Source organism: Lithobates pipiens, unplaced genomic scaffold, assembly GCF_037356315.1.
Source record: "Lithobates pipiens isolate NorthernLeopardFrog02 unplaced genomic scaffold, aLitPip1_a1.2 Scaffold_16, whole genome shotgun sequence".
Classification (NCBI taxonomy): Eukaryota; Metazoa; Chordata; class Amphibia; order Anura; family Ranidae; genus Lithobates; species Lithobates pipiens.
The window spans coordinates 4,457,819-4,476,288 of NW_027507748.1; the positions used below are offsets into that span (position 1 = coordinate 4,457,819).

Below are 18,470 nucleotides of genomic sequence, written 5' to 3' on the forward strand. Positions count from 1 at the left end.
GCCTCAACCAGTCCCCCCCCCCGCCCCAAAACCAAGCGCCTCAACCAGTCTTCCCCCCCGCCCCAAAACCAAGCGCCTCAACCAGCCCCCCTCCCCTAAACCAAGCGCCTCAACCAGCCCCCCTCCCCTAAACCAAGCGCCTCAACCAGCCCCCCTCCCCTAAACCAAGCGCCTCAACCAGTCCCCCCCCTCCCCTAAACCAAGCGCCTCAACCAGCCCCCCGCCCCCTAAACCAAGCGCCTCAACCAAGCGCCTCAACCAGCCCCCCTCCCCTAAACCAAGCGCCTCAACCAGCCCCCCTCCCCTAAACCAAGCGCCTCAACCTGCCCCCCTCCCCTAAACCAAGCGCCTCAACCAGCCCCCCTCCCCTAAACCAAGCGCCTCAACCAGCCCCCCTCCCCTAAACCAAGCGCCTCAACCAGCCCCCCTCCCCTAAACCAAGCGCCTCAACCAGCCCCCCTCCCCTAAACCAAGCACCTCAACCAGCCCCCCCCCTAAACCAAGCACCTCAACCAGCCCCCCTCCCCAAACCAAGCACCTCAACCAGCCCCCCTCCCCAAACCAAGCACCTCAACCAGCCCCCCTCCCCTAAACCTAACACCCCAACCAGCCCCCCCCCCCCAAACCAAGAACCTCAACCAGCCCCCCTCCCCTAAACCAAGCACCTCAACCAGCCCCCCCCCCCTAAACCAAGCACCTCAACCAGCCCCCCTCCCCTAAACCAAGCACCTCAACCAGCCCCCACCCCTAAACCAAGCACCTCAACCAGCCCCCCCTCCCCTAAACCAAGCACCTCAACCAGCCCCCCCTCCCCTAAACCAAGCACCTCAACCAGCCCCCCCTCCCCTAAACCAAGCACCTCAACCAGCCCCCCCCCCCCAAACCAAGCACCTCAACCAGCCCCCCCCCCCAAACCAAGCACCTCAACAAGCCCCCCCCTCCTAAACCAAGCACCTCAACCAGCCCCCCCCCTAAACCAAGCACCTCAACCAGCCCCCCCCCCCCCTAAACCAAGCACCTCAACCAGTCCCCCCCCCCCCCCTAAACCAAGCACCTCAACCACAACCTAATTTCCCAAACTGAATTCTTAATCCATACCTTACAAACTAAACCTTAACCTAGCCTGCCAAACCCTAAACTGAATGTTTAACCGCAATCTAAACCTCCTGAACTGAATACAGCAGAACTCCAGCTAAATTACACACATGAAATGCATATAGAACTGCCGAAAGATAGGTGCTTCTGTCCATCCAGCACTGTTATTTATACAGCTCTGCCACTCTACAAAGAGCAAGGGTCCTTCTCTGCAGTTTCTCTCACTTGCAGGTGCCCTCTCCGCCTCCAGTCTGTGGAATGGACAGTGACAGGTGAAGAAGCTCAGTGATGGGCTCATCTCTCTGCTCTCCCCTCCTACTAGCATGCTCCTAGCACTGTAGCCACACAATTGTTCTTTGTGCAGTTTCTCCCTCCCCCAGTCTGAGCTTTGTTGTACAGTAGACTGCAAGAGGCCTATATGAGGTCCTGTTCCGATCCTCACACTTCTTGTATCAAACAAAACAGAATTGAGGATTTATTAATGGCCTGCATTCATTTATGTCAATCTGCCGGGAGTCCAACTTTAACCGAAAACCGAATTCTTCCCATCATCCCAAATACTTAAACTGAATCTAGAACCTCCACCCAACCCAACTGCTCCCGACCCTCCACCCAACCCAACTGCTCCCGACCCTCCACCCAACCCAACCCAACCGCTCCCGACCCTCCACCCAACCCAACCCAACCGCTCCCGACCCTCCACCCAACCCAACCCAACTGCTCCCGACCCTCCACCCAACCCAACCCAACTGCTCCCGACCCTCCACCCAACCCAACTGCTCCCGACCCTCCACCCAACCCAACCCAACTGCTCCCGACCCTCCACCCAACCCAACCCAACTGCTCCCGACCCTCCACCCAACCCAACCCAACTGCTCCCGACCCTCCACCCAACCCAACTGCTACCGACCCTCCACCCAACCCAACCCAACTGCTCCCGACCCTCCACCCAACCCAACTGCTCCCGACCCTCCACCCAACCCAACTGCTCCCGACCCTCCACCCAACCCAACTGCTCCCGACCCGTCACCCAACCCAACTGCTCCCGACCCGTCACCCAACCCAACTGCTCCCGACCCGTCACCCAACCCAACTGCTCCCGACCCGTCACCCAACCCAACTGCTCCCGACCCTCCACCCAACCCAACTGCTCCCGACCCTCCACCCAACCCAACTGCTCCCGACCCTCCACCCAACCCAACTGCTCCCGACCCTCCACCCAACCCAACTGCTCCCGACCCGTCACCCAACCCAACTGCTCCCGACCCGTCACCCAACCCAACTGCTCCCGACCCGTCACCCAACCCAACTGCTCCCGACCCTCCACCCAACCCAACTGCTCCCGACCCTCCACCCAACCCAACTGCTCCCGACCCTCCACCCAACCCAACTGCTCCCGACCCTCCACCCAACCCAACTGCTCCCGACCCGTCACCCAACCCAACTGCTCCCGACCCGTCACCCAACCCAACTGCTCCCGACCCGTCACCCAACCCAACTGCTCCCGACCCGTCACCCAACCCAACTGCTCCCGACCCGTCACCCAACCCAACTGCTCCCGACCCTCCACCCAACCCAACTGCTCCCGACCCGTCACCCAACCCAACTGCTCCCGACCCTCCACCCAACCCAACTGCTCCCGACCCTTCACCCAACCCAACTGCTACCGACCCTCCACCCAACCCAACTGCTACCGACCCTCCACCCAACCCAACTGCTCCCGACCCTCCACCCAACCCAACTGCTCCCGCTCCCGACCCAACCCAACTGCTCCCGCTCCCGACCCTTCACCCAACCACAACCCACACAGTGCTGGACCTCCTGACCCCATGTTCAGCATCTCCGCAGAGTACAGATCCGCCTCTCTCCGCAGAGATCACACCGAGAACGGCTTCTGATCACAAGGAGGAGAAAACACCACCAAGAATCTCCACCGAATACCAATGAGACCCAGATGGAGGAAAATCAGTATGTGGGACACCAGGACTTCATTATCAGGTCAATAACGAATGACAAAAAACGGTAAAAGGTCTCATTGCTGCCTCAAAATAACGCCGCGTGCTGGAAAATATCTGAGCCACCCCGCCTGTGGGGGAGGGGGAACAGGACAGTCCATGGAGGCTGGCTGCATTTACCCGATGCCAAGAGGGAGCAATCTTGGTTTGAGTAGATGGCCAGTTTCTCCCAATAAAAGGGTGGCCGGGAACACTATACAAACTGCCTCTAAGGCAGCCACACCCACACAATCCCCTACAAACTGGCCGCAGCCCCCACACAATCCCCTACAAACTGGCCGCAGCCCCCCACACAATGCCTTACAAACTGGGCGCAGCCCCCCCACAATCCCTTACAAACTGGCCGCAGCCCCGCCACACAATCCCCTACAAACTGGCCGCAGCCCCGCCACACAATCCCCTACAAACTGGCCGCAGCCCCCCACACAATCCCTTACAAACTGGCCGCAGCCCCCACACAATTCCTTACAAACTGGGCGCAACCCCCCACACAATCCCTTACAAACTGGGCGCAACCCCCCACACAATGCCTTACCAACTGGCTGCAGCCCCCCACACAATCCCCTTACAAACTGGCCGCAACCCCCCACACAATGCCTTACAAACTGGGCGCAGCCCCCCACACAATCCCTTACAAACTGGCCGCAGCCCCCCACACAATCCCTTACAAACTGGCCGCAGCCCCCCACACAATCCCTTACAAACTGGCCGCAGCCCCCCACACAATCCCTTACAAACTGGGCGCAACCCCCCACACAATGCCTTACAAACTGGTCGCAGCCCCGCCACACAATCCCCTACAAACTGGCCGCAGCCCCGCCACACAATCCCCTACAAACTGGCCGCAGCCCCCCACACAATCCCTTACAAACTGGGCGCAACCCCCCACACAATCCCTTACAAACTGGGCGCAACCCCCCACACAATGCCTTACAAACTGGGCGCAACCCCCCACACAATGCCTTACAAACTGGCCGCAACCCCCCACACAATCCCTTACAAACTGGCCGCAACCCCCCACACAATGCCTTACAAACTGGGCGCAACCCCCCACACAATGCCTTACAAACTGGTCGCAGCCCCGCCACACAATCCCCTACAAACTGGCCGCAGCCCCCCCACACAATGCCTTACAAACTGGCCGCAGCCCCCCACACAATGCCTTACAAACTGGCCGCAGCCCCCCACACAATGCCTTACAAACTGGCCGCACACCCCCCCCATACAATCCCCTATAAGATGGCGATAACAAAAAAAACCCAAAGATTGTACAAGTCCCTATTGGATGGTCATGCCCTATATACAATCCCATTGTACAATCTCCATTGTCTCCACCAACACCTAATGTAATGTCAGACTCTGCCTGGTTGGATACAAGTGGATCCACAGTGTAGGTTTTGGTAAATATAATGGTGTCCATACACAGCACAATCTTATATACAAATCGTATTGTCAATCGATTTGTCTGGAAGAAAAATCCAATCAGATTTTATTTTTATTTTTTTTTTAAAACATTGTATAGTGTGTTTAACTGTCACATCGATCTCATCTACTTTGCTCAGGTTTGGGTTTTTCATCCAGACCAATCCAAAAGATTTCGAGATATAGAGAGAAATATATATATATATATATATATATATATATATATATATATATTATATATATATATATATAATTTTTTTTTTTATTATATTATAATAAATAATAATTCGATCATCTTTGCTCAAAACCGATGATCAAAAAACCACAGTCCTCTGTCTTTTCAATAACTCATACATTTGATCGTACTGACGGATTCTGTGAACAATCAGATTGTTACATGTATGGCCACCACGAGGGAGATGATATCCGGTGATGGGTGGCGTGCACTCCTCGCTCTCACCCAGTGTATCCGTCCAATCAGGACACGGATTCCTGAATAATGTTTGGTGAAGTTCTCACGCTAGCCTGAGCCCCCCCCTCCTCTGACAGCTGGATGGAGGTGGTGGGGGGGGGGGGGGTGACGCTCGGGGCCCACACAGTACCAGCGGAATGTCACGGCTCTCAGGAATCGGGCAGAAAAGAGAAAGTGTGATATGAGTCAGAGGAGAGATCTGAGGAGGTGACACCGGCATGACGAGCCGGCATGACCGGTTCCCCCACCATCCTTCTCACCTCGTCACCTGCAATTTCCGCTGCCCCGGGGCCGATGTGGACAAACGGTGACACAGATACCATCACCTTACCACAACAATCTGATCTCACACCCGCCGGGGACACCCGGCCCAAAGTGGATGTATAAATCGCAGTGTAACATTGTCACCTTCTTCATACATCAATGTAGCAATGCGTTTTATATATAGCCCAATCAGCCAGAACATTCCGACCGCGGACAGGTAAGGTGAAGAACATGGATCATCTGGCGACAATCACATCTGAAGGTGGGCGAGATAAATATTAGGCCGCAAGTGACCATGTTTCTATTTGGGGATAATGGACAAGTGTAATTGGAGGGACTTTGAGAAGGACCAAAATTGTAACATCTAGACGATGGGGTCAGAGCAACTCCAACACTGCAGCTCGTGGGATTGTTGTGGTCTGCAGCTGTCAGAACCAACCAATAGTAGTCCAAGGAAGAAAAACTGGCCAACCAGTGACAGTCATAGGCAGCCGGCCCCATCGATGGAGGCAGAGGGGGGGGGGGGGGGGAGAGAAAAAGGCCGGGCCCCATCGATGGAGGCGGGAGAGAAAAAGGCCGGGCCCCATCCATGGAGGCGGAGGGGGGGGGGGGGGAGAGAGAAAAGGCCGGGCCCCATCCATGGAGGCAGAGGGGGGAGAGAAAAGGCCGGGCCCCATCCATGGAGGCGGAGGGGGGAGAGAAAAGGCCGGGCCCCATCCATGGAGGCGGAGGGGGAGAGAAAAGGCCGGGCCCCATCCATGGAGGCGGAGGGGGGAGAGAAAAGGCCGGGCCCCTCCATGGAGGCGGAGGGGGGAGAGAAAAGGCCGGGCCCCATCCATGGAGGCGGAGGGGGGAGAGAAAAGGCCGGGCCCCATCCATGGAGGCGGAGGGGGGAGAGAAAAGGCCGGGCCCCATCCATGGAGGCGGAGGGGGGAGAGAAAAGGCCGGGCCCCATCCATGGAGGCGGAGGGGGGGGGGGGGGGGGAGAAGAGAAAAGGCCGGGCCCTATCCATGGAGGCGGGGGGGGACAAAAAGGCCGGGCCCTACCCATGTAGGCGGAGGAAGAGAAAAGGCTGGGCCCCACCCATGGAGGTGGAGGGGGGGGGGGGAGAAAGAGAAAAGGCCGGGCCCTATCCATGGAGGCGGGGGGGGGGTGGGGGGACAAAAAAGGCCGGGCCCCACCCATGGAGGCGGAGGAAGAGAAAAGGCTGGGCCCCACCCATGGAGGCGGAGGGGGGAGGCAAGGCTCAACAATGCGGGTGGAGGAGGGTGGGGGGGGGGTAAAGAGGCTCATTATTTGGGGTGAAAGGCAGGGCAGACTCATTGATAAAAAGTGTGGGGGGGGGGGGGGAAGTATCATTGATGGAGGGGTATGGCTGGTCTGTGTAATCCGATCCAATGGAAGAGCTAGAAATTTCTGGGAAAGTGAAGATTAGGATAGAATAGATTAGAATAGGACAGGACAGGATAGGACAGGACAGATGGCAAGAGAAATGTGTCAGAACACCCAGAGCATCATTTTCTGCTGTTGGGGTTGTGTAGCACCAAAACAAAGTCACCAGAGCAGGTCACCTTCTTCCGTTGCTCTGTGGTCCAAAGAGTTGTTTAAGGAACACAACAGGGAATATGAACCTCCATGACCAAGCCCCAAAGGTGGTGTGAAACGCGTCGGGGAGGACATGACATGAACAGAGCCTGGGCTAAGGCCGCTTTTACTACAGGGACGGATGGGCCTGGTCAGTGTGCAGCACCTGGGGTGTTGAAGCTTCATAGATTCATTGAGCCAGGCTCTCCCTTAGCTTGCACCCTCAGTATGAATTAGCAGATTTGGGCAGACAGGAGCCTGGAGTTGCACCCCTAATCCTTTTGTGTGGGTTAGCAATGAGTAGGAGGTGTAGACTTCACTTGACCTCCAAACTCTCCAGATCCCCATCCAAAGTGATCACGAGTGAAGTTTGGTGGAAAAACCCAAGTCTGATCCATGGAGGCCCCACCTTGTAATTTACAGGACCTAAAGGATCTGCTAGTGAGAGCTCAGTGCCAGATACCCCAGTGTACCTTCAGAGGTCTGGTGGAGTCCATTGCCCAATGAGTCAGGGCTGTTTTGATGGGGGGTGAAGGACCTATTCAATATAAGATGGATGGTCACGTTATGATAGGTGTTCACTGCACATCTCCAACACTTCTTTTTAGGGTTACCACCCCATTAAAATGTCCACTTGGGGGAATTTCCCTTTGCCGTCTGACCAGGAGATGCAACAGGAAGTTGGGTGACCCCGGAAGATTTCTCTTCCATTTCCAACTTAAACTTTGAATTCCCCATCAATTTTAGCTCCTGTTACACAGGACAAATAGGAGGGGTGAACCTCCCCAGTGGGGACACGGCAATAAAAACCTGACAGAGGTTCCTCCCTTCTGCCTTTGGAGGATGCAATGACCTGGGTACAAGCTAGAAATGTGGTGGGATTGTCCAAAAATCAGACGTTACTGGCCTGGCAACTTGTCTTTAGTGACTTGGATAGACGAATCCTCAGGGGGTCCTACGGAACCCGACGACAGAGATTCTGTGACAACAAATTCAAACTTCTAACTTATGTTCTTAGTCAGGATGGGAAGATTTGGGAAGAGGCAGGTGGTGGCCATGTGAAGTAATGGGAAATGTGGTTTGGGGTTGAGTCTCCCTGGGCACTTCCAATCCCAACCCTCTTTATCCTGCACCCCCCCCCCCCCCTTACGTGTAGTCCCCGTCCCTCTCTCCCCATCTCTTCCTATACTTCCCGATCTTCATATCCGGTAAAACCAGTTCTTTTACACGCTGGTAACTAACAAACAGAAGTTTTAGCACTTCATAGCGATAATCACTCAGCCGTCGTTTACCACAACTGTGTCTGAACCAAGAAACGCAAAATAACTAACTGACTATTACCATTGATGAAATGGTTTCTTCAATTAGCAATTGTAATGATACTGCAACAAAAACTGACAGAGGGTCCAACCCAGCCTCTCTCAACCAGGGTTCAATGTAAGGAACATTCTTCCCACTGATCACCAATGTAAGGGACATTCTTCCCACTGATCACCAATGTAAGGAGCATTCTTCTCACTGATCACCAATGTAAGGAACATTCTTCCCACTGATCACCAATGTAAGGAACATTCTTCCCACTGATCACCAATGTAAGGGACATTCTTCTCACTGATCACCAATGTAAGGAACATTCTTCTCACTGATCACCAATGTAAGGAACATTCTTCCCACTGATCACCAATGTAAGGAACATTCTTCCCACTGATCACCAATGTAAGGAACATTCTTCCCACTGATCACCAATGTAAGGAACATTCTTCTCACTGACCACCAATGTAAGGAACATTCTTCCCACTGATCACCAATGTAAGGAACATTCTTCTCACTGATCACCAATGTAAGGAACATTCTTCTCACTGATCACCAATGTAAGGAACATTCTTCCCACTGATCACCAATGTAAGGAACATTCTTCTCACTGATCACCAATGTAAGGAACATTCTTCCCACTGATCACCAATGTAAGGAACATTCTTCTCACTGACCACCAATGTAAGGAACATTCTTCCCACTGATCACCAATGTAAGGAACATTCTTCCCACTGATCACCAATGTAAGGAACATTCTTCTCACTGACCACCAATGTAAGGAACATTCTTCCCACTGATCACCAATGTAAGGAACATTCTTCCCACTGATCACCAATGTAAGGAACATTCTTCCCACTGATCACCAATGTAAGGAACATTCTTCCCACTGATCACCAATGTAAGGAACATTCTTCCCACTGATCACCAATGTAAGGAACATTCTTCTCACTGATCACCAATGTAAGGAACATTCTTCTCACTGATCACCAATGTAAGGAACATTCTTCCCACTGATCACCAATGTAAGGAACATTCTTCTCACTGATCACCAATGTAAGGAACATTCTTCTCACTGATCACCAATGTAAGGAACATTCTTCTCACTGATCACCAATGTAAGGAACATTCTTCTCACTGACCACCAATGTAAGGAACATTCTTCCCACTGATCACCAATGTAAGGAACATTCTTCCCACTGATCACCAATGTAAGGAACATTCTTCCCACTGATCACCAATGTAAGGAACATTCTTCCCACTGATCACCAATGTAAGGAACATTCTTCTCACTGATCACCAATGTAAGGAACATTCTTCTCACTGATCACCAATGTAAGGAACATTCTTCTCACTGATCACCAATGTAAGGAACATTCTTCTCACTGATCACCAATGTAAGGAACATTCTTCTCACTGATCACCAATGTAAGGAACATTCTTCCCACTGATCACCAATGTAAGGAACATTCTTCCCACTGATCACCAATGTAAGGAACATTCTTCCCACTGATCACCAATGTAAGGAACATTCTTCTCACTGATCACCAATGTAAGGAACATTCTTCTCACTGATCACCAATGTAAGGAACATTCTTCTCACTGATCACCAATGTAAGGAACATTCTTCTCACTGATCACCAATGTAAGGAACATTCTTCCCACTGATCACCAATGTAAGGAACATTCTTCCCACTGATCACCAATGTAAGGAACATTCTTCCCACTGATCACCAATGTAAGGAACATTCTTCTCACTGATCACCAATGTAAGGAACATTCTTCTCACTGATCACCAATGTAAGGAACATTCTTCCCACTGATCACCAATGTAAGGAACATTCTTCTCACTGATCACCAATGTAAGGAACATTCTTCTCACTGATCACCAATGTAAGGAACATTCTTCCCACTGATCACCAATGTAAGGAACATTCTTCCCACTGATCACCAATGTAAGGAACATTCTTCTCACTGATCACCAATGTAAGGAACATTCTTCCACTGATCACCAATGTAAGGAACATTCTTCTCACTGATCACCAATGTAAGGAACATTCTTCTCACTGATCACCAATGTAAGGAACATTCTTCTCACTGATCACCAATGTAAGGAACATTCTTCTCACTGATCACCAATGTAAGGAACATTCTTCTCACTGATCACCAATGTAAGGAACATTCTTCTCACTGATCACCAATGTAAGGAACATTCTTCTTTAATACAAGCAGAAGATTTAGGCAAATCTCAAAATGCTTTGATGGGTTTGACGTAAGTTGGGAGGAATGGGGCTTTCCTAGGTGGGCTTCATGTAGATGGCCCTAGGCAACACCCACATGTGATGTGGAGACCCCATGACTGAAAGTACTGAAATATAATGGATGAAAAGGGGCCAGGGACAGTCAGTCATACTAGAGAGGACTAGATGATGCTAGATGTCCTCCAGCCAGGACATGAGATGGGCTCTATCAGCTGCACCTTCTAATACACACAGTGAGAAGCTCACAGTGAAACCCGGGTGAGGCGTTGGAGTCGGGGAGAGGAACCAGTTCAGCTCTGCTGGTTTGATAGGAAGGCGGAGTTGTGATTTAATGTAGTAATAATTACAGAGCTGCACTCATTTGTCTTTATATATCTGCCTGAGATCAGCTTTAATCACCTTCTACGAGTGTAGACGATCGCGGCATGGAGTCACAGTGAGGAATAATGACATCACAGTGTACTCAGTCACAGGGGGCAGAGAGTTCTATTGAAATATTAATCCAGGGAGTATTACATCTTACACAATCCAACCAACCTCATACCGGTATGTGGGGGGTGGTAACACAGATATATTGGGGGGGGGGGGGGGGGGGAGTAATACACCGGGGTATCTGACACCAAGCTAAGAACACCGATCACTCGGATGTATTTTAACACCACACAAAACACGTCACTGACACTACAAATAAAGGAATATATTTTAGAAAAGCTTCACTTTGAGCTCCAGACAGTGACCAGGCTTAGATTATATCATCAGTCTGCTGCAGGCAGGAGGAAGCCTTTCCTCAGTCTCCCCTCCCCCACTAATCAGACTGTACATTATAAAACTTGAAGCAAGATAAGGAGGATGCAGCCGGGGCTGATCTGTGTCAGACATGTGTGAACACAGCCAAGAACTGAACAAGCACCAGGATTTACATGGCCCTGTCATCGATTAACGAAGTAAATGGCGGCCCTGGATAATAATGTCTGCACGGAGATGGCGCTGTCCTTCTGAAGAGGAAATCAGATGAAAGCATTGTCCAGACATCCCTAAAAATACCGTTACCACCCCCCCCCCCCCCCCTTCCCGTATGTGAGGGTCAATATACTATCCCAGCAGGCAGTGGGTCATTTTTCTCATAAAATTTTTCCTTTATGTGGGAAGGAAGGGCAGGCAGGAAGGGGAAGGAAGGAAGGGCAGGAAGGAAGGGCAGGCAGGCAGGGGAAGGAAGGAAGGGCAGGCAGGCAGGAAGGAAGGGCAGGCAGGCAGGCAGGAAGGGCAGGCAGGCAGGAAGGAAGGGCAGGCAGGCAGGAAGGGCAGGCAGGCAGGAAGGGCAGGCAGGGCAGGAAGGGCAGGCAGGGCAGGAAGGGCAGGCAGGGCAGGAAGGGCAGGCAGGGCAGGAAGGGCAGGCAGGGCAGGAAGGGCAGGCAGGGCAGGCAGGAAGGAAGGAAGGGCAGGCAGGAAGGAAGGAAGGGCAGGCAGGGCAGGCAGGAAGGAAGGAAGGAAGGGCAGGCAGGCAGGAAGGAAGGGCAGGCAGGGCAGGCAGGAAGGAAGGAAGGAAGGGCAGGCAGGCAGGAAGGAAGGAAGGGCAGGCAGGAAGGAAGGAAGGGCAGGCAGGAAGGAAGGAAGGGCAGGCAGGGCAGGAAGGGCAGGCAGGGCAGGCAGGAAGGGCAGGAAGGAAGGAAGGAAGGGCAGGCAGGGCAGGCAGGAAGGAAGGAAGGAAGGGCAGGCAGGAAGGAAGGAAGGGCAGGCAGGAAGGAAGGGCAGGACAGCAGGCAAAGAAAAGATGACATCGAGAAAAGGACAAGAAGAAGTGAAAAAAAAAAAAAAAAAAAAAAGTAGAAAATAAAAAAAAAAAATTAAAAAAAAAAAAAAAAAAAAGGAGGGGAAGGGGGGAGGGGAGAAATGATGAGAAGGAAAAAGGAGGAGAAGACTAAAAAACATGAAATAGATTGGAGTTGGTGTATATTGATGGCTCCCCTTTATTGTAGTTCCTTCCTCTTTGGATCCATTCCATTGTTTGTACACATTATACAGTAAAATGATGGGGGGGATACACAAAGTATTACAGAATGATGGGGGGGGGGGGGGGGGTATAAAAAGGAGTTGGACCTTTTTTCTTGTGATCGGGAAGGTTTGGAGGGATTTTCGGGGTCTCTGTGAGGTTGGGGAGTCACCCTCATATACAATATATATTTCTCCTGTGGCGGTGTGATCCCATCCCCCGCCAGGGACCACAGCCCCCTATTCAGGCTCCTGGGGCCCCCCCTATTCAGAGCCCCATAACGAAGGGAAGAGGTTGGAGGAGAACGGTGCCGGTTATTATTACACCATTCATTACCATAACAGAGCGCAGTGCCGGCCGGAGCCAGGGGAACCTGTTGCCATGGGAACGGCGAGCGCAGGCTCCAGGCCCACGTAAGAGGCAGTGCGGCTAATAACAGGTAATTAGATTGTATCTGATTCCACAAAAAGACAAAGAGGATGGAGCGTGGCGGGTGTGGTGTGGTTTGGGGGGGGCGCAGGATGTAACGTTCAATAGAACAATCCCAGAGAGGAGATGAGCGGCCGGAGAGGAGATCACCTTACACCCCAGATATGGGAGGGGGAGGGGGAAGTGATGATACAGTAATCAGAGAATTATCATCTTTCTGGGAAAATGCCGGAAGGAGAAGATACAAATGGGAACGGTGCAGGTGACCCCGGACAGCACTCGGCCCCTGGGGGCCCCCCCAAGGCTCAGCGTCCACGCTTTTACCAAACAGAGGATCTAACCACGCTCCGCGCACTGCAAAGTCAGACGGTAACAGGCGGAGTTCCCAGTTCAGTTATTTACTGGGTCCCCTCTCCTCATTGGACCAAAGATTTCTCTGTAAATCACTCGTCTGGCTGAACAGAGTAAAAAAAACCTCCAGAAGTGTCGTGTCCACCACTAACCGGGGCTTCCGGGAGGGGTTATAGTGGACCAATCAGGACAGATATGTGGGCAGCCATTGCTGACTTTTTCCAAAAGGTCACCATCCACTCTTCACTGATTGGGGAGGAGCGTGCAATCTCAGAGGTCAGGACCGGGGGGGGGGGAAATGGAGAAACACACAGGCCGGCTCCAGGCACCGATGATGACGTACTGGAGCCCCCTCCTCCTCCTCAATATAGGCCCCACCTCCCAGGTACAGGCCCCTCAGTTTCAGATATAGGTCGCACCCATTAGATACAGACCCCTCCCTTTTTAAATATAGGCCCCCGCCTCAGATACAGACCACCTGTTTTTCAGATATAGGCCCCACCTATCGCATACAGACCCCTCCCATTTCAGATATAAGCCCCAACTATATAATCACACACACAAAAAAAAAAAAAAATACAGTGAGCACTGTTGGGGCCATAATCCGGGAGTGGAAAGCACTTAATTTCATCATAAACCGGCCACCACAACCAGGTGCTCCTCACAAGATTTATGACAGAAGAGTGAAAAGAATCAGATCAACCAAGAGCCAAGGAGCACTTGTGGAGAGCTTCGGGAAGACCTGGAATTAGGGACACAATAAGTAATGTCCGCACCCGCCGTGGCCTGTAGGGCCGCTCACCACGCACCCGCCGTGGCCTGTAGGGCCGCTCACCACGCAACACTCCATTGCTGAAGAAGAAGCATGGTGAAGCTCGGCTAAAGTTTGCTGCACAACATTCAGACAAGGCTGTGAATTACGGGGAGAATATAGTCAGCTCAGAGGAGACCACCATGGAACTCTTTGGATGCCATAATACACCCCGTGTTTGAAGGTTACATCACCCCAAAAACACCCCCCATTCCAACAGTGAGGTTTGGAGGCGGGAACATGATGGAGGGGGCGGGGCTGTTTTTCAGCATAAGGTGCTGGCAAACATCATTTCATTGAAGGAAGGATAAATGGTGAGAAAACTCTGCCGCCATCTACCAGGATGATGGAGCTGAAACGAGGGGAAGACACCCCAGGAGGACGACACCCCAGGAGGACGACACCCCAGACACAGAGCCAAGGAGAAAGAAAATAAAGCAGCTAGAATGGCCCAGCCAATCACATGACTTGTATCCAATAGAAAGATCAGAGTTCATAGACGAGGCCCACCGAACCTTCAAGATTCGAAGGCCAAAAATCACACCTGAGCGACGCATGCGACTCGTTCCTCCATACAAGAGCCTGCGCCTTGGAGCCGTCATCACCAACAAAGGATTTTGTACCAAATATTCAATACTTTTTCCCGGTGTCCTTTTATTACACAGAACTTCGTTTCTGAAGGGGTTGGTTTTGGCGTCTTTGTATGTATGGATTGGAGGGATTCTTCCCGACATGTGGGGAACATTTCATGTCGCCATCACCTAGACAAACGGCGACGGATTCAATACTTATTTTACCCGCTGTGTATTTTGAATTTGCATTACAACTCCTTTCAGTGACCTCGGCTCTGGTTTCCACTCAAGGACTTCCCGTCCAATCTCCTCCGATATGTGGGAAGGACAGAGAACCCTCCCCTCCCCCCACACATCACCTCTACACCCATCTGTCACTCGTCTCCTACAGACACACAAACCACTATTCTGATGGATCAGAAAACTCAACCAAGACAACTTCCGCCCCATCTGGTGACCATCGCGGATCATTCCAGGTTTAGGGTGGAACCCCAAATGGCGCAGCGAGACATTTCCAAAAAACGTAATAAAATAAATCCGTGAAACTTCCCTCTTCCTTATAATAAAAACATTATATCCTCCTAGGATTGTAAGGAATTCCTCCATATACAGTCCAACAACAACGTATTCTTCTAGGATGTCGTTTCAATTATTATTATTCTAATAGCTAAATATACAGGTCTATAGGATGCAGCAGATTATAGAATATTATTGTTTATAGGAAGTATTTGCTATAGGAAAGGGTTAACTATGAAGGAAGTTGCTATATTTCTGCCAAAAAAAAAAAAAAAAAAAAATAGTTATGCTCAGTGTCTGATATAACATAATAAAATATAAATTAATAAAAAAATAAATATATATATATTTTACACACACACACACTAGATTGTAAGCTCTGAGGATCAGGGCCCTCTAGTCCCTCCTGTATTGATTTGTATTGTAACTGTACTGTCTGCACTCATGTTGTAAAGTGCTGCGCAAACTGTTGGCGCTATATAAGCCCTGTATAATAATATGTTTTTATAAGATGTAATTGTAATTATCTTAATACAAAACAGCAGCATATCTTAAATAAATTTTTTTTTTATATATATATATATATATATATATATATATATATATATATATATATATATATATATATATATATATATATATATATATATATATATATATATATATATATATATATATATATATATATATTTTAAAATAAGTCTAAATAATAAAAAAATAAAAAAAGCGTGTCATTAACTAGAGGTATTATAAAAAAAAGAAAGAAAAGGTTGTTTTCCCCATTGCTAAACTATTAATAATTTAAAGATACATTGTTCTATCTGTAATCAGTTAATTATTGTTAGTAATAATACATCAGAGAGAAACAAGTTGTTTTTCTATAGAAGATATATATTATGGATGTCCTAGGAGGATACATTATTATTATTATTGTATCCTTTTTTAGGACATCCATAATTGTAATAATAAATATCTCTATAGATAGTCTATAGAAAAACACTTTGATTTTCTCTCTGATGCAGGAACAACAATAATTAACTGAATACATATATAACAATGTATTCCATGATGTCATTATAATAAATAATAATAAGTGTATCCTGCTAGAGTGTCCCATTATTATTATTATGATGATGAAATCTGGATGTCCTTCAGCTATGAGGTCTCATGTAAAGCAGAGGTTGTGCTTCGCTGGCCCCCCTGTGGCCCTCTGATGGCCCCTGCCAGGGACGCCGCTCCTCGTACAGATTTACCGCCGGCTGATCTCCGGCTCTTCCATACATTAGAGGACATTAAATATTCATCAGTGACAGCAGCGGATCGATATGACACTCGCTGCGTTCCAGGGAGACAATAAAACTCGTCCCCAAGTGACGGCTGATCCGGCGCAACTCCACCGACATCAACACAAGGATAGAAGAGCTTCACCGCCATGTGTGCCAGAGGTCACATCCTGACCTTCCACGTGTCACTTCTGAGGCCACAGTGCCCACCAGACCACATGTGGCCTCAGAGAACCTCCACACATCGCCCCCCCCCCCACACACACAGCCCCGGGGATCCGCCACGCCGCCCCCCCACACACAGCCCCAGGGATCCGCCACGCCGCCCCCCCACACACAGCCCCGGGGATCCGCCACGCCGCCCCCCCACACACAGCCCCGGGGATCCGCCACGCCGCCCCCCCCCCCCACACACAGCCCCGGGGATCCGCCACGCCGCCCCCCCCCCCCACACACAGCCCCGGGGATCCGCCACGCCGCCCCCCACACACAGCCCCGGGGATCCGCCACGCCGCCCCCCCCCACACACAGCCCCGGGGATCCGCCACGCCGCCCCCCACACACAGCCCCGGGGATCCGCCACGCCGCCCCCCCACACACAGCCCCGGGGATCCGCCACGCCGCCCCCCCACACACAGCCCCGGGGATCCGCCACGCCGCCCCCCCACACACAGCCCCGGGGATCCGCCACGCCGCCCCCCACACACAGCCCCGGGGATCCGCCACGCCGCCCCCCACACACAGCCCCGGGGATCCGCCACGCCGCCACGCCGCCCCCCCCCACACACAGCCCCGGGGATCCGCCACGCCGCCCCCCACACACAGCCCCGGGGATCCGCCACGCCGCCCCCCCACACACAGCCCCGGGGATCCGCCACGCCGCCCCCCACACACAGCCCCGGGGATCCGCCACGCCGCCCCCCACACACAGCCCCGGGGATCCGCCACGCCGCCCCCCACACACAGCCCTGGGGATCCGCCACGCTGCCCCCCACAGCCCCGGGGATATGCCACGCGAATGCCCCGGGGATCTGCCACACCACCAAGGGAAAACCCACCCCCGGGGATCCGCCACACCGCCGCAGGGATTCGCTATGCCATCCCACACACCTCAGGGGATCCGCCATGCTGCCCCATACAGCCCCAGCCCAGGGATCTGCCATGCCGCCTCACACAGCCCCAGGGATCTGCCACGCAACTGCCCTGCCACGGGGATTCGCTATGCCACCCCACAGACCCCAGGGGATCCGCCATGCTGCCCCATACAGCCCCAGCCCAGGGATCCGCCATGCCGCCCCACACAGCCCCGGGGATCTGCCACGTGACTGCCCACCCCGGCGATCTGCCACGGGGATTCGCTATGATGCCCCACACACCCCGGGGGATCCGCCATGCCGCCCCACACACCCCCAGCCCAGGGATCCGCCATGCCGCCCCACACAGCCCCAGCCCAGGGATCCGCCATGCCGCCCCACACAGCCCCAGCCCAGGGATCCGCCATGCCGCCCCACACAGCCCCAGCCCAGGGATCCGCCATGCCGCCCCACACAGCCCCGGGGATCTGCCATGCCGCCCCACACAGCCCCGGGGATCTGCCACACCACCACGCGAAGGCCCACCCCCGGGGTTAAGCCACACGGCTGCAGGGATTCACTATGGCACCCCACACACCCCGGGGGACCCGCCATGCCACCCCACACAGCCTCAGGATCCGCCACGCTGCCTCAAGCATGCGCCATCCCGGGGATCTGCCACGCTGCCCCACACAGCCCCAGGCATGCGCTATCCCGGGGATCTGCCACGCTGCCCCACAGCCCTGGGGATCTGTCACACAGCCCCAAGCATGTGCCACCCCACCCCGGGGATCCAACACGCCGCACAAAGCCCTGGGAGGGGTTCCTCCATGCTGCACACAGCCCCGGGAATGCGCCACACCGGCCTAGGGATCCGCTACCCCACACAGCCCCGGTCATGCACCACACCGCCCTAGGGATCCGCTACCCCACAGATCCACCAAGCTGTACACAGCCCCGGGCATGTGCCGCCCTGGGGTTTCAACACGCCGCACGCTTATGCCACCCCAGGAATCCATC

The 18,470-nt window shown here is 52.6% G+C and overlaps 1 protein-coding gene across 1 annotated transcript in view; it reads right to left on the reverse strand.

The window, feature by feature from the left end:
• Positions 1-18,470, reverse strand: part of LOC143981551 (immunoglobulin superfamily member 3-like) — a 151,699-nt gene that overhangs the window by 38,712 nt on the left and 94,517 nt on the right.